The sequence below is a fragment of the Oncorhynchus masou genome, chromosome 5 (assembly GCF_036934945.1).
Source record: "Oncorhynchus masou masou isolate Uvic2021 chromosome 5, UVic_Omas_1.1, whole genome shotgun sequence".
NCBI classification, from domain to species: Eukaryota; Metazoa; Chordata; class Actinopteri; order Salmoniformes; family Salmonidae; genus Oncorhynchus; species Oncorhynchus masou.
Genome location: NC_088216.1, coordinates 16,231,233 through 16,256,232, shown reverse-complemented (window position 1 = coordinate 16,256,232; position 25,000 = coordinate 16,231,233). Strand labels below are relative to the sequence as shown.

The window sequence follows — 25,000 nt, the reverse complement described above, 5'->3', positions numbered from 1 at the left end:
GAGGGACACTGAGAGGAAATGAAACAATGAACAATAATTCAAATGAACGCATTCAAATGGTGCCCTAAAACCAACATAACGAAATACTCGGCAGGGGCAGACATGAGGGCTTGCCTTAGATCAAATCAAATAAACAACCATCGGGGTAAACGAGGGAGAAGAATGGAATTCAAGCCCCGAATCCAAATGAATAAATATAATCAAGTCACAACGCAAAACCCCAGCCCCCTAAAAACGTAGTAGCTTCGTCGTGGAATAAAATCAAAAAGATCAGCACCGCTATAGGTTTCCTTTTTCCTAAAATTCTGGTCCCCAGTTTCCATATGTAGAATCGAGAATGCGGAAGGTTACCAACGAAAATGGATCTGTGTTAGAAGGAGGAGAGGTACCGATGCAGAACCTTCCGGAGCTCTGTGGAGAGAGGACGCATCCAGCCATCCAAGCCGACCATTACTCGTCATAGAGCCGGGAAGAGGCAGAGGATATGGCGGGGGCGCCGGAGGCGTTGGTGCTGCTGGAGCCTCTCTGGTAGACCAACGAGACTGCTGTTGCTGCTCCGGTATCCAAATTATCCTCGGTGGTTATATCACAGGCAGACCCGGAGCCGATGCCGAACCGCATACACCGTCCGCGCGCCATGTAAAAAACGAAAAGATAAAAAATAAATGAAAAGGTCAAAATGCAGGCTAGTCCACGACGCAGGCGGAAAGAGATCAGGCTAAAATAAATAACATCATGCCTTGATGGTGGTATGTTTCGTCAGTTTCCACCTCCCCGTTTGGTTTTTCTTGCAGCCTTGAGAGGGAAGTGGAGCCGAGAGAGAGAGGGAGAGGGGGGGGGGGTGTTAGGGGGGGTGTTAGAAGCGGCGTTTGAAGAAAAAAATCGACACAACCAGAGAGGAGGTCCACCGGTCCAAGCACAGCACACACTATATGCCAAAGCAGTATAACGCGGGTGCGGGTTTTTCTGGTCTGGGGGGTCCAGAATTGAAGTCAAACCGTTATATTAGTATTCCCTGTGTATGTTTAGAAAACATATTTTTTTTAAACATACACATTTCAGTCCATCTCCTTTATTTATTTGTATTGTCTTGTGAGTTTTGACGAGGGGCGATGCGTCTTGCCGGTGTATGTTGCCACCGATTCCCCTCTCGTTGGTCGTTGGGGGGAATTGTTTTTCTTCACACGGTCTCCAATGAAAAGCGCCACCGAAATGTGTGCTTGTTGCTGGAAAGAGTTGAACGATTTCGGGAGGGAGGGCGGGGGTCGGAGTGGCGGGGGAGGGCTTGGAGGAGGATGCCCGGTTTTGCCGTGGATAAGAGTGTGAGAAGACGGGAATGAAAGAGAAGCGATTGGTTGAGTGGGTTAAAGTGCTCGGCATGCTGTTTATTTATATATTTGTCGTGATGACGGGGATTTGTGAGTGTTTGTTGTTGTGAGACTATGTGTTGTGTATGGGGGGAGGAAAGGGAGGGGGAACCATTTATTTAGTGTTTTCTGATATTGGTTACAGTTTGTCATAGCTACACTCACTCATCCCTAATAATGTGCTTGCAGTAACATGTCTTAATACAAACGAATATAAATATCGGCCTATGCAATTTAGGCTGACAATATTCTTGTCGCATACTAGTGTTGAATATTTGTAGGTCTATACCTGCTTATAAGTGTGTTTTTATGTAGCCTACAATTACGTAGCACTTCGGGCCATATCAATGCACAATCGGGCATGACAAACCATGCCTATTCTAGTAACCTCTCCCCCACGCACCGGCTCGCTCGACGCCGATCGCTTCTCCCGGCCAAGGCTCTCGTTCTAATATGGTGCTGAAACGGACAGCTCCGCGTCCCCATTCCAACCGCTGTGTTCTGTATTTTACTGCAATTGTCTCCCCCTTGTGAAAGGCTGTACCAGAGCCATGGATTTAGATTCATATAAATATAATCTATTAGAAAGGGTTTGGAACCTCTAACCCTGGCAAGAGTGGGGAGGGTCTCTGATCAAAAGTAGTAAACGGGGAATAGGCTGCCATTTGGGACATGGTGTTTTAGAGCATAGGAACACAAACTCTCAACGTCACTTGTTGATTAATGGGTATTTCGGTGACGTTGCAGAGAGAGAGAGATGCTGAGAGAGAGGATGAGAGAGAGAGAGACAATATGACACAACAGACTGTGCTGCTGGGAGACAATGTCAATGACCTGCAGATACACAGTTAATGCTGTCTCTTACTTGTGTGTGTGTGTGTTTGTGTGTGTGTTTTGGCACCGCCCTCGAGAAAGGCAGCTGGGCATGGTCCTCTCTGTTTGTCTCTGTTTGTCCAACTCACTGATAATAGTCAGATCACACAGAGTATTAGACAGATTACAGCAGCTTTACAGATACATGAGCAAACCCACTGCTGGCTTACTCTCTCTCTCCCTCTCTCTCTCTCTCTCTCTCTCTCTCTCTCTCTCTCTCTCTCTCTCTCTCTCTCTCTCTCTCTCTGTGTCTCTCTCTCTCTCTCTGTGTCTCTGTCTCTCTCTCTCTCTCTCTCCCTCCCTCTATATTGCTCCCGCTCTCTCATTCTTTCTCTCCGTGCCTCAGGGTGTCTCTCTCCCTGTATTACTGCAGGATACCGAACGATGTGGATAAATTAGTTACCTGCCGACCTGCTGAAACCTGGCCTACTACTGAAGTACCCCCTCTTCTGTCCTCCTTCTCTCCTGTCCTGCTTCTCTCCTGTCCTCCTTCTCTCCTGTCCTCCTTCTCTCCTGTCCTCCTTCTCTCCTGTCCTCCTTCTCCCCCTGACTGCAACCAGCAATGTCACACTGGACAGAGAGAGAGAGAGAGAGAGAGAGAGAGAGAGAGAGAGAGAGAGGGGGTACACCCACTGCTACAGAGTAATACTAAAGTGAGAAATAAAGGGTTGACTGAGTTAATAGAACGATAAAGATGGAAGCTTGTTAATTGCTTGTTAATTCTCTCCCTGGGACCCCCGCTGATACGGAGGTGGACTCTCTCTCTCTCTCTCTTCCTCTTGTCTTCCTCCGCCCTTCTTTTCTCTCTCTGGTGTAAAGGCTATCCCACAGCGGCCTCCATCTCCTCCGCCCTCCTTCCATCCCAAATGGCACCCTATTCCCTACATAGTGCACTCCCCTGGTCAAAATAAGTGCACCAGGTTGGGAATCGGGTGCTATTTGGGAACCAAGCCTTAGAGTACCAATGTTAATGGGAGCAAAGCGAGGTAGAGAGGATAGGGCAGAGAAAATCTCTCTCTCTCTGTCTGTCTCACTTTGCATTTTGAGCAGTGAGTCAGGGGAAACTTGGTTACGCTTGGGGCTTTATTTCTTTCTTTCTCTCTCTCTCTTGCTTGTTCCATCCTCTTCCTCTTTACTTTCTTCCTCTTCCTCTCTACTCCTGCTCTATCTGTGTCTCCTTCCCTCTCTTCTTCTCTCTGTGCATGTGGTTCCAAGGACATCATTATAAATAAACTTCCTCTCCTCCTCTGTAGGGATGGCTGGTATTCACAGCACGGCCCTAGCTGCAGCCCTGACACACTTTTCCAAGCACAGTGGCCCACATTCAGTCTGCCCCAGGGCCTATGTCACCGATATGACAGGCTAATGTCATGATAAGTCACTTCTTTGTCATGATACGTCTCCAAGCACAGTGGCCCACATTCAGCCTGCCCCAGGGCCTATGTCACCGATATGACAGGCTAATGTCATGATAAGTCACTTCTTTGTCATGATACGTCTCCAAGCACAGCGGCCCACATTCAGCCTGCCCCAGGGCCTATGTCACCGATATGACAGGCTAATGTCATGATAAGTCACTTCTTTGTCATGATACGTCTCCAAGCACAGCGGCCCACATTCAGCCTGCCCCAGGGCCTATGTCACTGATATGACAGGCTAATGTCATGATAAGTCACTTCTTTGTCATGATACGTCTCCAAGCACAGCGGCCCACATTCAGCCTGCCCCAGGGCCTATGTCACCGATATGACAGGCTAATGTCATGATAAGTCACTTCTTTGTCATGATACGTCTCCAAGCACAGCGGCCCACATTCAGCCTGCCCCAGATCCTATGTCAGACTAATGTCAGGCTAATGTCATGGCATGTCACTTCTATATCATGAAAAGTGTCGAAGCACAGTGGTCCATCACTCCCTTTGAGGGGTATATTACTGGAAAATGTCCAAGTTTATCAGTAAACTACCAGAATGTTGGTATCTTTCTATGGTGTTATTTTATTTCATCAGATGACATCTAGTGGCCTATTTGGGTACTTCTGATTATTACAGGTCTCTGTTATTATCTCTGACCCTCTGTCTGGCCTTCAAATATCTAAAATAATCAAATACGATGAATTTAAAATAAAAAATAGAATGACAAAGCTGTAAAACATCTTAAATACAACCACCAACTTAGTGACTATCATTGGTGTTTAATGAGAGGGTTTTAGCACAACATATAATTCATTCCATTTTTTGTATTATTGTATTGTGTGACTATGTCTTTGTTGTACATGTGTTGTTGTCAAACTGGTGGCAGTTGTGAAAAAGGTCAACAGTTGGAAGAGTTGCAGAGTTAATTGAAAATAACGCCATTGTTGATTATATGCTTTTTCCATTAACGAGGCTATTTTCTCTTGATCCATATGGTCTATCCACTAGAGACTTATGGACGATATGGACACAGATATAAAAACATGTATACTATATATGAATACATTTTTTAAAAGTTATTTGAATATAAATTACCAAAGTTACCATATATTACCAGTTATTTAGCCAAATGAATTACCAAGATTCCCGGAAACTTTGGCAAATTACTGGTAGCTTTACAACCCTAGTGAGTAACCATCTAACGTCAAGTTGTAAAATCCCGAACTTCCACTTTAAGTCACACCAATGTCACAGTTATGGGACATTCAAATTGTCTTCTTCTTTCTCTCTCTCTCCCTCCCTCCCACTCCCTTTATCCTTCTCTCTCCCTCCCACTCCCTTTATCCTTCTCTCTCCCTCCCACTCCCTTTATCCTTCTCTCTCCCTCCCACTCTCGTTATCCTTCTCTCTCCCTCCCACTCCCTTTATCCTTCTCTCTCCCTCCCACTCCCTTTATCCTTCTCTCTCCCTCCCACTCCCTTTATCCTTCTCTCTCCCTCCCACTCTCGTTATCCTTCTCTCTCCCTCACACTCCCTTTATCCTTCTCTCCCCTCCCACTTCCTTTATCCTTCTCTCTCCCTCCCACTCCCTTTATCCTTCTCTCTCCCTCACACTCCCTTTATCCTTCTCTCTCCCTCCCACTCCCTTTATCCTTCTCTCTCCCTCCCACTCTCGTTATCCTTCTCTCCCTCCCACTCCCTTTATCCTTCTCTCTCCCTCCCACTCCCTTTATCCTTCTCTCTCCCTCCCACTCCCTTTATCCTTCTCTCTCCCTCCCACTCCCTTTATCCTTCTCTCTCCCTCCCACTCCCTTTATCCTTCTCTCTCCCTCCCACTCCCTTTATCCTTCTCTCTCTCTCTCCCTCCCACTCCCTTTATCCTTCTCTCTCCCTCCCACAGATCCCTTTATCCTTCTCTCTCCCTCCCACTCCCTTTATCCTTCTCTCTCCCTCCCACTCCCTTTATCCTTCTCTCTCCCTCCCACTCCCTTTATCCTTCTCTCTCCCTCCCACTCCCTTTTATCCTTCTCCCTCCCTCCCTCCCTCCCTCCCTCCCTCCCACTCCCTTTATCCTTCTCTCTCCCTCACACTCCCTTTATCCTTCTCTCTCCCTCCCACTCCCTTTATCCTTCTCTCTCCCTCCCACTCTCGTTATCCTTCTCTCTCCCTCCCACTCCCACTATCCCTTTATCCATCTCTCCCTCCCACTCCCTTTATCCTTCTCTCTCCCTCCCACTCCCTTTATCCTTCTCTCTCCCTCCCCACTCCCTTTATCCTTCTCTCTCCCTCCCACTCCCTTTATCCTTCTCTCTCCCTCCCACTCCCTTTATCCTTCTCTCTCTCTCTCCCCTCCCACTCCCTTTATCCTTCTCTCTCCCTCCCACTCCCTTTATCCTTCTCTCTCCCTCCCACTCCCTTTATCCTTCTCTCTCCCTCCCACTCCCTTTATCCTTCTCTCTCCCTCCCACTCCCTTTATCCTTCTCTCTCCCTCCCACTCCCTTTATCCTTCTCTCTCCCTCCCACTCCCTTTATCCTTCTCCCTCCCTCCCACTCCCTTTATCCTTCTCTCTCCCTCCCACTCCCTTTATCCTTCTCTCTCCCTCCCACTCCCTTTATCCTTCTCTCTCCCTCCCACTCCCTTTATCCTTCTCTCTCCCTCCCACTCCCTTTATCCTTCTCTCTCCCTCCCACTCCCTTTATCCTTCTCTCTCCCTCCCACTCCCTTTATCCTTCTCCCTCCCTCCCACTCCCTTTATCCTTCTCTCTCCCTCCCACTCCCTTTATCCTTCTCTCTCCCTCCCACTACCTTTATCCTTCTCTCTCCCTCCCACTCCCTTTATCCTTCTCTCTCCCTCCCACTCCCTTTATCCTTCTCTCTCCCTCCCACTCTCGTTAAAGGGCTGGTAGACCCTGATTAGAATGCGGGGGAGTGAGCCACTGCTGAACATTTTTAATATATTGATTACCCCCTTAACAGAGAGAGAAAGAGAGAGGGAGAGGGAGAGAGAGAGAGAGTGAGAAAGAGAGAGAGAGAGAGAGAGAGAGAGAGAGAGAGAGAAGAGAGGAGCAAGAGAGGGACACTGAGAGGAAATGAAACAATTAATTAAAATGGTCCAAACAGTGAGTAGAAGTAAGTAGCCCAATACTATTTGCAACACACACACACACACACACAACACACTCACGTACACACAATGTGAGGATACTGCGCTGCTCTGTCCAGACCTATATGATCTCCTCATATGAACATCACAAGTGTCGGGGCTCCGTGGTCACCATGGTAACAGGTTCAGGGGGGCAGTGCCATGGTGTGTGTGTTTGACTGTGTGTGTGTGTGTGTATGTGTGCTATGACTGCGTGCACGAGTGTGTGTGCTACTGTGTGCTACTGTGTGTGGTGTTGGGGCGGCAGGGTAGCCTAGTGGTTAGAGTGTTGGACTAGTAACCGCAAAGGTTGCAAGTTCGAATCCCCAAGCTGACAAGGTACAAATCTGTCGTTCTGCAGATTTGTCATCTGATAACTGTCGTTCGGCAGTTAACCCACTGTTCCTAGGCCGTCATTGAAAATAAGAATTTGTTCTTAACTGACTTGCCTAGTAAAATAAAGGTAAAAAGTGTGTGTGTGTGTGTGTGTGTGTGTGTGTGTGTGTGTGTGTGTGTGTGTGTGTGTGTGTGTGTGTGTGTGTGTGTGTGTGTGTGTGTGTGTGTGTGTGTGTGTGTGTGTGTGTGTGTGTGTGTGTGTGTGTGCCTCTGCCCTGTCCAGCTGTGGTAAAGAGAGAGAGGAGGTTGGGAACACGGGATGGGATGCCAACAAGAGGGGTCCACAGAAAAACATACAAATGTGCTGACTGCTCAGTTTCCATGGGAACAGCCCCTCCCCCTTCTCCTCCCTCCTCATTGCACTTGCTAAAGCATGATGAGCCTTGCTCATACATCTCACCTTGTCCTAATAATGTCTGTCTCTGTAATCCTGGGAGAACTCACATATTGTTGTCTCTATTTTTCAGTTGTGTTTCTGCAATCATCTGACATCACAGTTCTGTGTCTGTGTGTGTGTGTGTGTGTGTGTGTGTGTGTGTGTGTGTGTGTGTGTGTGTGTGTGTGTGTGTGTGTGTGTGTGTGTGGATCCTCCGCCCGTCTCCTACCCGCCACCCTCCCTCCCTACCCGCCACCCTCACTCCCCCCACACACCCTCCCTCCCTCCCTACCTGCCACCCTCACTCCCCCCACACACCCCCTCCCTCCCCCCACACACCCTCCCTCCCTCCCTCCCTCACACAACCTCCCACCCTCCCTCCCTCTCCTCCCACACACCCCCCAACCCACCCTCCCTCCCTCCCCCCACACACCCTCCCTCGCCCGCTCCCTCCTCCCTCCCTCCCTCCCACCCGCCACCCTCCCCCCCTCACACCCTCCCTCCCCCCCCTCACACACCCTCCCTCTCTCCCGCCACCCTCCCTCCCTCCCCTCACACACCCTCCAGCCACCCTCCCTCCTCTCACACACCCTCCCTCCCTCCCGCCACCCTCCCACCCTCCCTCCCTCCCCTCACACACCCTCCCTCCCTCCCTCACACACCCTCCCTCCCTCCCCTCACACACCCTCCCTCCCTCCCGCCTCCCTCCCCCTCACCCTCCCTCCCTCCCTCCCCCCCCCCACACACCCTCCCTCCCTCCACCCTCCCTCCCTCCCTCCCTGCCTCCCCCCACACACCCTCCCTCCCTCCTCCCCCTCCTGCCACCTTCCCTCCCCCCACACACCCTCCCTCCCTCCCCCCTCCCCCCACACCCTCCCTCCCACCCTCCCTCCCCCCTCACCCTCCCTCCCCTCACACACCCTCCCTCCCACCCTCCCTCCCTCGCCTCACACACCCTCCCTCCCTCCCTCCCTCCCTCCCGCCAGGATACACTGCGAATGATAGGTTATGTCAGTTACCCTTAAAAAGCACCCGTGACATCTCAATGCGTTAGTCAGTCAATGCGTTTCCTCGGTCAATGAATCATGGCCTATGGTTCTGTGGTTTCTTCCACATCCTCCGCTAAAACCTGGGGTCACACTGCATCCCTATGGACATTCAGTGAAACTGCAACACTAAACTTGAAAATGACATTTCCAAAAGAAGATGTGTGCTTGCCAGTCTTGAAGTATTTCTGGTTGTGAAATAGTAGAAGTAGTGGTAGTGACTGCAGTAGAACATGTTGTAGTAGTAATGGTAGTAATATGGTTGTTATAGGTGTCATGGCGTGGCCCTTTCTGGGTGTAGATCATGGCTTCCGCCTCTCTCACTCTATCCTACACCCAGGTTCTGTTATCTCAGGTTGTAAATTCCTGGTGGAGACTCTCTCCCCCTTTCATGCAGAGAGAGACCACAGAGTGAACAAAGGAACTCCTAAATCCCCCAAATGGGAAATTAAACTCTATGTCCACTTGTGACAATGTGGGAAGGGGCCGTGGACACTTAAGGGACAGTTATGTTGAGTGTGTTTCATTTGGTGACCTCACGAAGGACAGGAAACACACGTAACTATATCTCTGAATGTGCACATTTCTCAATTATGGTGTTTGCATCTAATTCTTGTATAAAATGAATGAGTAAAGATGAAACTATTCGTGAAATTATGTAACATGATGTTAACCTTTCATTTTGAGAGAATTGTATTCCCTGTAAAGTTTAACTAGTCAGCGGCCACACCCCCGTGAGCAAAGACATGATCTGGCGTCATGGAACCACCTTTTCTATTGCTACGAATGAAACCCCCTCCTGAGGAAATCCTCTTCAGACCACGCATACTTCAGTGTAAACTGAGGTGGCAAAAGTGTGTGTACCAAGACTAAGCAAACCCACTGCCGGAGCTGTGATTGCAAATAGTTGAGTACCAAAACTAGAAAACTATGCAGCTTGGAGCATTGGCTACACGGTGTCATCCCGCCGAAGATGGTGCCTGTTCGGGCGGCGCTCAGCGCTCGTTGTCGCCGGCTTACTAGCTGCCATCCATTTTGTTTCTGTTAGTTTGGTCTAATTGGTTCCACCTGTTTTGAGTTAAGTTTTGTTTGTGGGCTATTTAAGGGCACGAGGCCCGCTGGATATTGTGCTTGTTCGCTGTTCATGGTGTTGGATTATTTTGTGGTTTCTATTTTTCCGGACAGTTTTAGTCCTGTTTGTTTGGACGGGTTATTTCATGCGCCCTTGTGTTTGGCATGTCCGTTTTCAGTCTTTGGAATAAAGACCCACACTTTGGGAACTAACCTGTTCTCTGCGCCTGACTCCTCCACCCACTATCCCTAGAAGCCTTAACACACGGCTGGAAATGGTTCAACTCTGAGACTTTCAATCCCTACAGAATAAGAGCAAATCTTAGATACTAATTACTAGTCTGCAACTAGAAATTATGTAAACCTGGGATACGAATACCGACAACCGCCGAGACATCTACTCTAAGAACATAACAACAGACTGTCACGTTCGTCATAACGAGGAGACCAAGGCGCAGCGTGATAAGAATACATTCTTCTTTAATAAACAAAGAACACTAAACAAACTAACAAAACGAACCTGCTGCTAATTATCAACAAGTGCTGACATGCAACTACACATAGACAATAACCCACAAAACCAAAATGAAAAATGGCAACAAAAACAGGATCCCCAATCAGAGACAACGATAAACAGCTGCCTCTGATTGGGAAACCAATTCAGGCCACCATAGACCTACATTTACCAAAACCTCATAGATGTACAAAAACCCTAGACAAGACAAAAACACACATACCATCCTCGTCACACCCTGACCTAACCAAAATAATAAAGAAAACAAAGATAACTAAGGTCAGGGCGTGACACAGACACTATCAGGAGCCGCCGATAGAGCTACCACCATGAGTAACCAGAGACTCTCTGATGAGCTGACTCTCCCGCGGACGGACCGACGATTCCAACAGAGAAGACAACAACGACATATGGGCGTAAATATATTGATTGCAATTATTCCCGAATGAGCGAGCGTTCATGTGCAAAGGATTAGCATTTCAATGAATATAATTATCCACTGTGTGTAGTGATCCATTTTGTCTTTCCCGCTCTTTTTCAGTCAACACCCCTTTGTCCACCAAGCCGTCATATGGGTTTAGCCCACTAGGGAATCTTCCCTATCATTGTTAGTAACCAATATCTACTGTTTGTTTGTGCATTTCTGTGATTAGTAAATACATTAAGCCAATTGGCGTATGGGTGATTTATAGTAAAGGCTGGGTGCGTTCAGATAACCAACAATTTACGACGTTCAGATGAGACTGACGTGAGGTAAAGAATAATTCATTAATAGAAGACTAATTGATCAGATATTAAAATAGCTGAAGAGTTATTTTCGGAAAATTATAACTTTGTAATCTGAAGATTTTCCGTGGTGCCCCGACTTCCTAGTTAATTACATTTACATGATTTGTTTAATCACGTCATAATAATTACATAGAATTGATTTGATAAAAATAGCAGTCCTCACATTTAAGGATGCCAAAGACACGACATAAGCTATGGGTTGGTTTTAGTGACCTGTTTTGGGGTGGTTTGTAGGTGGGGAGTTAGTATAGTGGATTATAGTGGGCTAGTATAGAGTGAGTACTACAGCGTCTTAAGCCATATAATCTGTTTTTAAGCTCTATGTGGGCGGGAATATTAAAGCTAAAGGGAATATTAAATATGAAATATTAAAGCATGTTCTAGGCCAGGTATGGAGATGGCCAGTTTACTGGATTTTAAATCAAATAAAACTTTGCTATAATTCAGTAAGAACACGACAGTAATTTGACATTTGTTTGTATTACTGCACAGCAAGCACATTGATAACTAGAAAATGTCGGAAAGGTCTGTGCTTGCAAGTGGTCTTGAAGTATTTCTCGTTTTGGTAATGATGGTAGTAGTAGTGGTTTTAGTAGTTATGCAGTAATAGGGATGTCATAGGCTATGGGTCAGTTCAAGTCAGGTAGTAGTGGTTTTAGTAGTTATGCAGTAATAGCGATGTCATAGGCTATGGGTCAGTTCAAGTCAGGTAGTAGTGGTTTTAGTAGTTATGCAGTAATAGGGATGTCATAGGCTATGGGTCAGTTCAAGTCAGGTCGTAGTGGTTTTAGTAGTTATGCAGTAATAGGGATGTCATAGGCTATGGGTCAGTTCAAGTCAGGTAGTAGTGGTTTTAGTAGTTATGCAGTAATAGGGATGTCATAGGCTATGGGTCAGTTCAAGTCAGGTAGTAGTGGTTTTAGTAGTTATGCAGTAATAGGGATGTCATAGGCTATGGGTCAGTTCAAGTCAGGTAGTAGTGGTTTTAGTAGTTATGCAGTAATAGGGATGTCATAGGCTATGGGTCAGTTCAAGTCAGGTCGTAGTGGTTTTAGTAGTTATGCAGTAATAGGGATATCATAGGCTATGGGTCAGTTCAAGTCAGGTAGTAGTGGTTTTAGTAGTTATGCAGTAATAGGGATGTCATAGGCTATGGGTCAGTTCAAGTCAGGTAGTAGTGGTTTTAGTAGTTATGCAGTAATAGGGATGTCATAGGCTATGGGTCAGTTCAAGTCAGGTCGTAGTGGTTTTAGTAGTTATGCAGTAATAGGGATGTCATAGGCTATGGGTCAGTTCAAGTCAGGTAGTAGTGGTTTTAGTAGTTATGCAGTAATAGGGATGTCATAGGCTATGGGTCAGTTCAAGTCAGGTAGTAGTGGTTTTAGTAGTTATGCAGTAATAGGGATGTCATAGGCTATGGGTCAGTTCAAGTCAGGTAGTAGTGGTTTTAGTAGTTATGCAGTAATAGGGATGTCATAGGCAAAGGGTCAGTTCTTTTTGGGGTTGTTTGTAGGTGTGGAGTTATTATAACTCGACTTCTTCTTGGGCCTAACACCACCAACATATCCTTAAAACAACGGCTACAGCCGTTACAACATCCTTAAAACAACGGCTTCTCTGGCGTTATCACTTAACACCCGTTGGGCCTCTGGGTTTGAAAACTCTGAGCTTTTAGTGTGAAAAATATAAGAAGTCCAAAAAAATGTTTTCAAGCAACGTGAAGACGGTCAGCCTTGGCTTTTTAACGTTGTTGGTGTTGGGAGCTTTAAGGGATCAACAGCAGTGGCCTGTCCAAACATTTCCCCTTGAAGCAGATGGAGCTTTAAGGGATCAACAGCAGTGGCCTGTCCAAACATTTCCCCTTGAAGCAGATGGAGCTTTAAGGGATCAACAGCAGTGGCCTGTCCAAACATTTCCCCTTGAAGCAGATGGAGCTTTAAGGGATCAACAGCAGTGGCCTGTCCAAACATTTCCCCTTGAAGCAGATGGAGCTTTAAGGGATCAACAGCAGTGGCCTGTCCAAACATTTCCCCTTGATGGAGCTTTTATAGTTCAAAAAGTAGAAATGGTATCAAAAAGCTGTATACAACAACCTATTTCAGAGGATCTGCCCATTTTAAAGTTTGAATGGCGTTTCTACATGACAGTGGACTTTTTTACCATTTAAGTCTATGGCCATTGAAATGCATTGGGATTTATGCAAATAGTAACAAAGTATAAGTAGTAACGATGGGCACCAATATCAATATTGTTTGATATGAGCAAGGCATATCGGGATATCAGTTTATCCTTGCTCTTAACCGACACTATTCTGTCAAATCGAGAGGTCCCGGGTTCAAATCCCGGACGAGCCCCCACTTATGTTACGTATCCCTTTTGGCCCGACAGTCTAGGGGGGGGGGGTGGTAATGAGACCCATAACATAACTCATGCAAATTATAATAGTGACAAAGTAAAAGTGAGAACGAAATAACCAGGACAACTGAAATCTACCGTCAAACTCAAGGTTTATTTGAAAACACACGGTAATGGGGGGAGCAGGAAAAGGGGCTGAGCTGGACCCAAGGAAAGAAACAATAAGTATTCAAAATAACCCTAAGCTAGACTAGCCTACTTTAACAGCTAACTAACTAACCAAAAATACACTGGGTTTTCCACCCAGTGCTAACTAGTGTATTTAACAAAGTCTACCTACGGGTAGTGTATGCCCATGGGCGACTTGTCTTTGTTTCCCCTTTTCCCACCAGCAATCAAACACAAACACCATAACCAAAACTCACAGGTGATGACAAAGTGCTATGGAGGTGCTCAAACAACAGAGAGGTTAATACACAACAAGAGAGTGAAACACAGAGACCTACAGACAATGCATTTACAGAGAGATTGAGCTCTAGAGCAAACTACTGACAGGGTTTTTAAACCAAGGGAAAGGAACTGTGATTAGGGTAGGAAAACAGGAGGAGGTGTGTCTTCTGAGTGATGATTTTCACCTGTGAGGGGAGAAGGAGAGCAAACACAGGATACATACACACACACACACACACACAGGATACCTGTATCCGTAACATCCTGCATGAACAAAATCCTCTCAATTTAGCATAATGAACAGCCTGCTGATGAGCCATCAACAGGCTTTCCATTGTATTCTAACTGGTTGGTGAGGTTAGGCCTCCAGAACATTCCCACATGCCTCTGTCACATACACTACCGTTCAAACATTTGGGGTCCCTTAGAAATATCATTGTTTTTGAAGGAAAAGCACATTTTTTGTCCATTAAAATAACATCAAATTGATCAGAAATACAGTGAAGACATTGTAATGTTGTAAATTACTATTGTAGCTGGAAACGGCAGATTTTTTATGGAATATCTACATAGGAGTACAGAGGCCCATTATTAGCAACCATCACTCCTATGTTCCAATGGCACGTTGTGTTAGATAATCCAAGTTTATCGTTTTAAAAGGCTAAATTGATCATTAGAAAAAAATTTGCAATTATGTTAGTGGAGCTGAAAACCTCTTCACTGTTGACATTAAAAACCAGCCATTTCTAGCTACAATAGTCATTTACAACATTAACAATATCTACACTGTATTTCTGATCAATCTGATGTTATTTTAATGGACAAAAAAATCTGATTTTATTTCAAAATACAAGGACATTTCTAAGTGACCCCAAACTTTTGATCGGTAGTGCATACTCCCTCCCAGCCTTTAGGTAATCAGGCTGCTGATTATCCCGGACACCTGTGCTTCATGACACTCATCTGGACTACAGCACCTCCTTGATTATCTTCCCTGTGTCTGTCCCTCCCCTTGGTTCTTTCCTCAGGGGTTACTGACTGTTTCCATGACGGTGCGTTGTTTGTGTTACGGTTTTATTGTTTCATTTATTTATTAAAACACTCACTCCCTGAACTTGCTTCCTGACTCTCAGCGCACTCGTTCCAGCCTCAATCAGAACAATCAGAAAGAAGTTGTTTCGAATTCAAAAAGCTGTGGAAGTAAAGTCCACACAGTATCAGCAATATCATTCATTCAAACAGATATGATATCGATATCGGTTTGAAAAATGCAACTGATATAGGGTCTCCATATCTCCGCCCATCACCAATAAGTAGTATCTAAACATTGCAGAGGTGTTCAGTCCCAGGGTCCTTAGCTTAGTGATTACCTTTGAGGGCACTATGTTGTGGAATGCTGAGCTGCAGTCAAGGAACAGCATTCTCACGTAGGTGTTCCTTTTGTCCAAGCAATGCAAGCAATGTCCTCAGGCCATGTTACTGGTATTACTGGTATTATTAGGCTGGTGGATGGTGATTTATGGAATTAATGAGCCAATCTGACAGATGCACTCTTTCAGAAAATATATATAATAGGCACAGACAGACCTGTAAACGTCCTTCTACCCCTCCTCTTTTCTCCTCCTCCTCTTTTCTCCTCCTCCTCCAACCTGAAGTGTAGACAGACCTGTAAACGTCCTTCTACCCCTCCTCTTTTCTCCTCCTCCTCCAACCTGAAGTGTAGACAGACCTGTAAACGTCCTTCTACCCCTCCTCTTTTCTCCTCCTCCTACAACCTGAAGTGTAGACAGACCTGTAAACGTCCTTCTACCCCTCCTCTTTTCTCCTCCTCCTCCAACCTGAAGTGTAGACAGACCTGTAAACGTCCTTCTACCCCTCCTCTTTTCTCCTCCTCCTCCAACCTGAAGTGTAGACAGACCTGTAAACGTCCTTCTACCCCTCCTCTTTTCTCCTCCTCCTACAACCTGAAGTGTAGACAGACCTGTAAACGTCCTTCTACCCCTCCTCTTTTCTCCTCCTCCTCCAACCTGAAGTGTAGACAGACCTGTAAACGTCCTTCTACCCCTACCCCTCCTCTTTCTCCTCCTCCTCCAACCTGAAGTGTAGACAGACCTGTAAACGTCCTTCTCCTCCTCCTCTTTTCTCCTCCCCCTCCAACCTGAAGAGTAGACCGACCTGTAAACGTCCTTCTACCCCTCCTCTTTTCTCGTCCTCCTCATTTCTCCTCCCCCTCCAACCTGAAGTGTAGACAGACCTGTAAACGTCCTTCTCCTCCTCCTCTTTTCTCCTCCTCTTCCAACCTGAAGTGTAGACAGACCTGTAAACGTCCTTCTACCCCTCCTCTTTTCTCCTCCTCCTCCAACCTGAAGTGTAGACAGACCTGTAAACGTCCTTCTACCCCTCCTCTTTTCTCCTCCTCCTCCAACCTGAAGTGTAGACAGACCTGTAAACGTCCTTCTCCTCCTCTTTTCTCCTCCTCCTCCAACCTGAAGTGTAGACAGACCTGTAAACGTCCTTCTACCCCTCCTCTTTTCTCCTCCTCCTCCAACCTGAAGTGTAGACAGACCTGTAAACGTCCTTCTCCTCCTCCTCTTTTCTCCTCCTCCTCTTTTCTCCACCTCCTCCAACCTGAAGTGTAGACAGACCTGTAAACGTCCTTCTACCCCTCCTCTTTTCTCCTCCTCCTCCAACCTGAAGAGTAGACCGACCTGTAAACGTCCTTCTCCTCCTCCTCTTTTCTCCTCCTCCTCTTTTCTCCTCCCCCTCCAACCTGAAGAGTAGACCGACCTGTAAACGTCCTTCTACCCCTCCTCTTTTCTCATCCTCCTCATTTCTCCTCCCCCTCCAACCTGAAGTGTAGACAGACCTGTAAACGTCCTTCTACCCCTCCTCTTTTCTCATCCTCCTCATTTCTCCTCCCCCTCCAACCTGAAGAGTAGACCGACCTGTAAACGTCCTTCTACCCCTCCTCTTTTCTCGTCCTCCTCATTTCTCCTCCCCCTCCAACCTGAAGAGTAGACCGACCTGTAAACGTCCTTCTACCCCTCCTCTTTTCTCGTCCTCCTCATTTCTCCTCCCCCTCCAACCTGAAGTGTAGACAGACCTGTAAACGTCCTTCTACCCCTCCTCTTTTCTCGTCCTCCTCATTTCTCCTCCCCCTCCAACCTGAAGAGTAGACCGACCTGTAAACGTCCTTCTACCCCTCCTCTTTTCTCGTCCTCCTCATTTCTCCTCCCCCTCCAACCTGAAGAGTAGACCGACCTGTAAACGTCCTTCTACCCCTCCTCTTTTCTCGTCCTCCTCATTTCTCCTCCTCCTCCAACCTGAAGTGTAGACAGACCTGTAAACGTCCTTCTACCCCTCCTCTTTTCTCATCCTCCTCATTTCTCCTCCCCCTCCAACCTGAAGAGTAGACCGACCTGGATATAACAGATTCTGCTGCTCTCATTCCTCACCATTGTCTAGCCAACTGTCGTCATGTTTCACTCTCCAGACCACACCTCTCCGCCATCAGTGGAAGGGCTGGACCTGTTGAGTCCCTACCTGTTCACACACAGAGGGTACAACTTTACAGTGGGAGAGACCGACCCCCAATACATCGACTCCCTCCAGAGCTTTGAGATTCAAGAAACTGACATTTTCCTCATCTCCTATCCCAAATCAGGTGAGTTTGTGTGTGTTTGGTGTGGTAAAAATGATGATAAAAACAATCGAGAGATTCACTAGCCGAAGCTTTTGCTACATATTTTTCATTACAGACCGGTTACATGTACAGTAATAAATGAAACACCTCCCAATTTAAAATGTAATCTATTACGGAGGTTTTTATCTTGTAAAATGACAGGGGGAACTTGTTCATTTGAATTCCATGTTTGTTTAATTACTTAAATGTGGAACAGAATTGCATCATGCAAGTCACAAGTGTGTTCCAAAGTTGATGGGTTTATTGGTACCCTCGCCTCTCTTTGGAAGTCACCCTATGGGTTTCCTCTCAGCATGTGATATTGTTGGTAAGAGCAAGGGGTTGGTTTGAGATTCACCGATCGCTTAGTGAAAGTCCTCATACTCTTTTCAGAGTTGTCACATTTTGCTCAATTAAATACAAATCCAACAATGGATTAACTGGGATTTCCTCCCACTGATCTACTCAATCTGCGCCACACTTTCTAAGTAAAATAAACAATTTGTCACGCCTTGGTCTTAGTATTTTGTGTTTTAGTTAATTAGTTGGTCAGGCCAGGGTGTGACATGGGTTTATGTTGTTGTATTTCGTAGTGGGGTTTTTTAGTTATTGGGATTGTGGTTGATTAGGGGTGTGTTTAGTATAGGTTTGGCTGCCTGAGGCGGTTCTCAATCAGAGTCAGGTGATTCTCGTTGTCTCTGATTGGGAACCGTATTTAGGTAGCCTGGGTTTCACTTTGTATTTCGTGGGTGATTGTTCCTGTCTCTGTGTAGTGTTCACCAGACAGGCTGTATAGGTTTTTCACGTTCCGTTTGTTGTTTTTTGTATTTATAAGTTATTTCGTGTATCGTCATTTGTTCCATTAAAGAACATGAGTAACCAACACGCTGCATTTCGGTCCGACTCTCTTTCGACAAACGAAGAACGCCGTTACACATTTATAAAATTTTACAAAAATGAGATGGTGGTTATTGTTTTTAATGTTGTTTTACCCTGACTGCACCACTAATGTCCCATTTGGGACAATAAAGATGTGTGTATAATAAACATACCTTCATTTTCCATGAAAGGACATTTGTCTTGGAAGTTAAAGGGCTGCAGCTTCCACGTCAATTATCACATAATACTATATAAACCCCTCAATATAGGGCGTAGTGCAATAACTTTCCTCTGTGTGTGTGTGTATATGTATGTATATGTGTGTGTATATGTGTGTGTGTATATGTGTGTGTGTATATGTGTGTGTGTATATGTGTGTGTGTGTGTGTATATGTGTGTATGTATGTGTGTGTGTATACGTGTGTGTGTATATGTGTGTGTGTGTGTGTGTGTGTGTGTGTGCGTGTGTATGTGTGTGTGTATATGTGTGTGTATATGTGTATATGTGGGAATGTGTGTGTATGTATGTATGTGTGTGTGTGTGTGTGTATATGTGTGTGTGTGTATATGTGTGTATGTGTGTGTGTGTAGGTACGATATGGACCCAGCAGATCCTGGTCCAGGTGGTGGAGGCGTCCTACCCTGAGAGTAATGGCACCGACCAGAGCTCCACCAACCTGGAGAAGATGCCCTGGCTCGAGTACCCAGACACCCGCCCCGAGCGCCCGCCCCGCACCTAGACTCTTCATCTCCCACCTGCCTCCAAACTTGCTGCCCGCCAGCCTGAACACCAAGAGACCCAAGGTACAACCACCAAGCCTAGAATGACCAGAGAACGGGTAAAGCCCGCCCACCATAAGGGGTTGGGATAAAGGAAAAAGAGGACTTCACAGTGTATCTGTGACAAATTACAATAAAGTCATCTTCTTCTTCCTCTTCTTCCTTTGTGGTGTTCAGATTGTGTACGTGATGAGAAACCCGAAGGACAACATGGTGTCCTACTACCACTTCTGTCACGTGTGGAGCAAGCTGGAGACACCCAGCAGCTTCCAGGATTTCTTTGACCAGTACCTGACAGGGAAAAGTAAGTTATTGTGACCTGTTTTCCTTATAGGTCATTACGACAAACGTTGTAATTATATTTGTTAGCTTCTTATTAACAAACAGTAATAACCCTTACCCTTCGCCTCCCTACTTGGGATATTATAATGTAACAGTGACATGTTTGAACAAACAGACAGGCTCTAAACTCCTCGTTGTCTCTCTCAGTAACTTTCCACCCACAGTCCCTTGTCCACTGACACTACAACGTACAGTTATTATACATGTCATCAATATGGTCTGATACAGTGAACAAGGAATAAGTCGATTTCAAATTGGCACCCAACAGTCCCCTCTTGTTTGAATCGTGACTCCATACTGTTCAACATGACATAAACTGTGAAATTGCTTAGAAATAAAACCGAAACGAGAACATGATTAGTATGAAAAGAAAACGTGATTCATATTTTCACACTTGATTAATATGTTCACGCCTCCGAGGCCTATGGCCTCTGTGTGTATATTGTGTTTAGTCTACACCCAAGGGTTAAATCCCTCTTACCGTCGTTATAACCACACCAATCACCCTCGTAATCCCCCCCCATCTTTCATTGTTCCTCCTACATACAACCGATAATTACATTTCTGTTGGAGATTTTCCCGTTCTCTTCCTCTTTCGGGTTCCTAAGAGAGTGATAGTAGAAAAGAAAACTAGGAAAGAGAGAGAACACAACATATTGAACTGATTATTAAATAGTTCAACTCCAAGTTTAACAACATGACGATTCCCACTCTCCCGTATCCTGACTTTCTCTGTACACCTCCTCATGCTTGTGTCCAGCCTTCCCCCCTCAGGCTGCATGTTTACCGTTGTTCCCACTCTCCCTTATCCTGACTTTCCACTGGGATCCACACAAATGAAGGCTCTGTACACCTCCTCATGCTTGTGTCCAGCCTTCCCCCCTCAGGCTGCGTGTTTACCAGTGTTCCCACTCCATGTCATCCGTAGTTACCAATGGATTCTTACAAATGATTCATTCGTTTCAGAAACCACTTGCAGGATGAGTCGTGCACCCTTCCTATTGTGCTCCCCCCACAGTTGAAGGGCAGCGCTCTGTCTCTCCTTACAGCCTTTCTGCATCATAATCACAACTATTGATCAATTATCCAACCCACATTTAGTATGACAGTCCCTAGTGCTTCAGTTAGTCTATCACTCGAATTTAACACCATCACATTGGCACTAACCGACACTTGGCAGAATGTACATTTACAAAAAGGGAGAAATATATACAGTATCTACTACTAATGTTAACATAAAGTATATTCATCTTCTATTTCTAGCATGAACTTTACTCAGTACAGCCCCGGTTTGTCCCTGTCTTACACTTTCATGAGTGGCATGTTAATGCCAGATCGGTATCTCAATGCTATGCATTTCCCAGTACGCAGACCCCTACAATTAACCTTGAATTAACCTTTTTTTGCCGACGTTTACTGACACCGGCCATATTCAACATGTGTTGAGCGTTTGTAAATTCATCCGTTATTCTGCGCTCTGGCACACTCAGACGAGAAATTTACTCCGATCTGAAATCGGAGGGACGTAGATAGCCAGAGCGAATTTATGAACAGACCCGAATAGGCACGGTGTTCAAATATTTACGCCAGTACATGACTGGACTGTCTTTTCCTCCATGATTCTGCGTAACTTTACTTGCCGAAGGAGGGTGAAACGGGGGTAGTTCGAGTTTACCCTCCACTACCGCGCTACAGTGCCCATCCTATTAATGCACAGACATTTAAGAGGGTAATTCTACCCCAATGCAGGTGCTTAACACAATGTGCTACAAATGCTCCTTCATACTTGTAACTCCACTTTATTCTCTCGCGAGACCCCTCCTCCTACTTTACGCCAATAAAGCTATTTCAGAATAAAACAGAATAAAGTTTCTCACCAAAGCGTTTTTTTCCCGTGCGTGGAGTGTTTGGTCGTCGTGCCAACTTTAACTTGTTACTTTTTAGAATCCATCCCCCTGGCATTTCACATAGATTATTCAAACCCAAAATCGGTTCTATCCCAGCTCCCATAAAGAATGAGCCCGGTATGATTACTGGCTGATCCTATTGTAAACTGAATGGCTTTTAGTTGCATAACTTTTGATTCTGTCCCTGTTACTCCACACTGAACTAAATGCACATTTTTTGTCTTAGATTTTGTCAACTTGAGCAACAGCACAGAGGCCAAATACCCCTATGCCTTAAACTCCGGTAGCTTTCAGGAGTGCTTCCTGTTGCTCACTGGTCAGTGAAGAAAACATCTGCACAGTAGCACTTACTGTACCCCGGAATGAGTCGTCTCAGAGGACTCGGAACCCATCTGTATGCACTCTGATTGGGAATGAGTCGTCTCAGAGGACTCGGAACCCATCTGTATGCACTCTGATTGGGAATGAGTCGTCTCAGAGGACTCGGGCGCCATCTGTATGCACTCTGATTGGGAATGAGTCGTCTCAGAGGACTCGGGCGCCATCTGTATGCACCCTGATTGGGAATGAGTCGTCTCAGAGGACTCGGGCGCCATCTGTATGCACCCTGATTGGGGATGAGTCGTCTCAGAGGACTCGGGCGCCATCTGTATGCACTCTGATTGGGAATGAGTCGTCTCAGAGGACTCGGAACCCATCTGTATGCACTCTGATTGGGAATGAGTCGTCTCAGAGGACTCGGGCGCCATCTGTATGCACTCTGATTGGGAATGAGTCGTCTCAGAGGACTCGGGCGCCATCTGTATGCACTCTGATTGGGAATGAGTCGTCTCAGAGGACTCGGGCGCCATCTGTATCCACTGTAATTGGGAATGAGTCGTCTCAGAGGACTCGGACGCCATCTGTATGCACTGTAATTGGGAATGAGTCGTCTCAGAGGACTCGGGCGCCATCTGTATGCACTCTGATTGGGAATGAGTCGTCTCAGAGGACTCGGGCGCCATCTGTATGCACTCTGATTGGGAATGAGTCGTCTCAGAGGACTCGGGCGCCATCTGTATGCACTCTGATTGGGAATGAGTCGTCTCAGAGGACTCGGGCGCCATCTGTATGCACTCTGATTGGGAATGAGTCGTCTCAGAGGACTCGGGCGCCATCTGTATGCACTCTGATTGGGAATGAGTCGTCTCAGAGGACTCGGGCGCCATCTGTATCCACTGTAATTGGGAATGAGTCGTCTCAGAGGACTCGGACGCCATCTGTATGCACTGTAATTGGGAATGAGTCGTCTCAGAGGACTCGGGCGCCATCTGTATGCACTGTAATTGGGAATGAGTCGTCTCAGAGGACTCGGGCGCCATCTGTATGCACTCTGATTGGGAATGAGTCATCTCAGAGGACTCGGGCGCCATCTGTATGCACTCTGATTGGGAATGAGTCGTCTCAGAGGACTCGGGCGCCATCTGTATGCACTCTGATTGGGAATGAGTCGTCTCAGAGGACTCGGACGCCAGCTGTATGCACTCTGATTGGGAATGAGTCGTCTCAGAGGACTCGGGCGCCATCTGTATGCACTCTGATTGGGAATGAGTCGTCTCAGAGGACTCGGGCGCCATCTGTATGCACTCTGATTGGGAATGAGTCGTCTCAGAGGACTCGGACGCCATCTGTATGCACTCTGATTGGGAATGAGTCGTCTCAGAGGACTCGGGCGCCATCTGTATGCACTGTAATTGGGAATGGAGGTTGCGCGCTTCCTCGCCAGTCCGTTGTTAACGATGCCAGGTAGGCGACTTTGGTTTCATAGCAGAGCTGTGCTTATTTAATATGAGAAGCTGAGAAATAAATACCAGAACACTTATTTCACGCCAAGCATCAACCACTGTCGGAGGAGCATGCTCTCGCTGCACAACAGGTGATGTTCCCACCAAACTCTGTATGCAATGGGCTCTTCAACACTGTTCCTGCAGCTACCCAGTGCTTCATTTGGGAAACCAAGTGAAATCTGCACAGGAACATCGATAGTAACATGTTTATGCAGTGAAACGTATTTCACTAAACTGTTGACAGCCCGTCTGGGAGCTCCAGAAAGGAATAAAGCAGAGAGAGGACATGGAAATGTAGGGCGGTGAGATATAATGTAGAGCTCAATGGCCCAGGACTCAACGTTCTCTCCCAGAGGTGTGGACAGACATGTTGGAGTGGAGCATCAGTCTAAACACACAAACCAGCATGCGTAATAATCCACACACAAAGGCGGTTACTCAAATGTGTTTGATTTCGGATTATATGCAATTATGTACCGTAAATCATAACTCAACAGCCCTAGGGGGAACCCTTCTGCCCCCCCCCTCACAGAGGTTTCTTCTCACTTCATCTGTTGACTTGACCTTGAGCCAAATTCCTCACTCCTCCCTAGTACCTTAGGCTGTCTGCCTATTCAGTGCCTTTCCCTTCCCCTCCCTTCTTTATCTATTAACAATGACATGTTTGAACAGACTGAACTAACAATGACAGTCTGTTTGAACAGACACAAACTCCTCCTTGTCTCTCTCGGTAACTTTCAATGCACAGTTCCTTGTTCACCCTCCACTGACACCCTAAACACATACAGTTATCATACATGTAGCGTAATCAATACGTTCTTACATAGTGACAGGAAGTAGATTTCAAATCGGAACCCAACAAAACATGTCACATAGCAGTACCCGACAGGGAAAAGTAAGGTGGAAACGTGTTGCAGTACCGTGTGCTGTAAAGTGTACCGTGTGCTGTAAAGTGTACCGTGTGCTGTAAAGTGTACCGTGTGCTGTAAAGTGTACCGTGTGCTGTAAAGTGTACTGTGTGCTGTATAGTGTACCGTGTGCTGTAAAGTGTACCGTGTGCTGTAAAGTGTACTGTGTGCTGTATAGTGTACCCTGTGCTGTATAGTGTACCGTGTGCTGTATAGTGTACCCTGTGCTGTAAAGTGTACCGTGTACTGTAAAGTGTACCGTGTGCTGTAAAGTGTACCGTGTGCTGTATAGGGTACCGTGTGCTGTATAGTGTACCGTGTGCTGTATAGTGTACCGTGTGCTGTATAGTGCACCGTGTGCTGTATAGTGTACCGTGTGCTGTAAAGTGTACCGTGTGCTGTAAAGTGTACCGTGTGCTGTATAGTGTACCATGTGCTGTATAGTGTACCCTGTGGTGTAAAGTGTACCGTGTGCTGTAAAGGGTACCGTGTGCTGTAAACTGTACCGTGTGCTGTATAGTGTACCGTGTGCTGTATAGTGTACCGTGTGCTGTAAAGTGTACCGTGTGCTGAAAAGTGTACCGTGTGCTGTAAAGTGTACCGTGTGCTGTAAAGTGTACCGTGTGCTGTAAAGTGTACTGTGTGCTGTAAAGTGTACCGTGTGCTGTAAAGTGTACCGTGTGCTGTAAAGGGTACCGTGTGCTGTATAGTGTACCGTGTGCTGTATAGTGTACCGTGTGCTGTATAGTGTACCGTGTGCTGTATAGTGTACCGTGTGCTGTAAAGTGTACCGTGTGCTGTAAAGTGTACCGTGTGCTGTAAAGTGTACTGTGTAACATCAACTGCTCCTTACTCTGTACACTTTTGTAACTTTTACATAG

General features: G+C 46.3%; 2 protein-coding genes and 1 pseudogene across 2 annotated transcripts in view; 1 reads left to right on the top strand and 2 right to left on the bottom strand.

Annotated features, from left to right (window-relative positions):
• LOC135534677 (voltage-dependent calcium channel gamma-2 subunit-like) overlaps positions 1-797 on the bottom strand; it is a 98,836-nt gene extending 98,039 nt beyond the window's left edge. The window contains 1 exon segment of the mRNA XM_064961595.1: positions 1-797. This exon segment is cut by the window's left edge and continues 1,162 nt beyond it. The gene's annotated coding sequence lies outside the window, so the exon portion shown is untranslated.
• The window catches only part of LOC135534853 (parvalbumin alpha), a 352,035-nt gene that overhangs the window by 191,037 nt on the left and 135,998 nt on the right, over positions 1-25,000 (bottom strand). The gene's annotated exons all lie outside the window — the stretch shown is intronic.
• The window catches only part of LOC135534709 (amine sulfotransferase-like), a 12,951-nt pseudogene continuing 5,153 nt past the window's right edge, over positions 17,203-25,000 (top strand).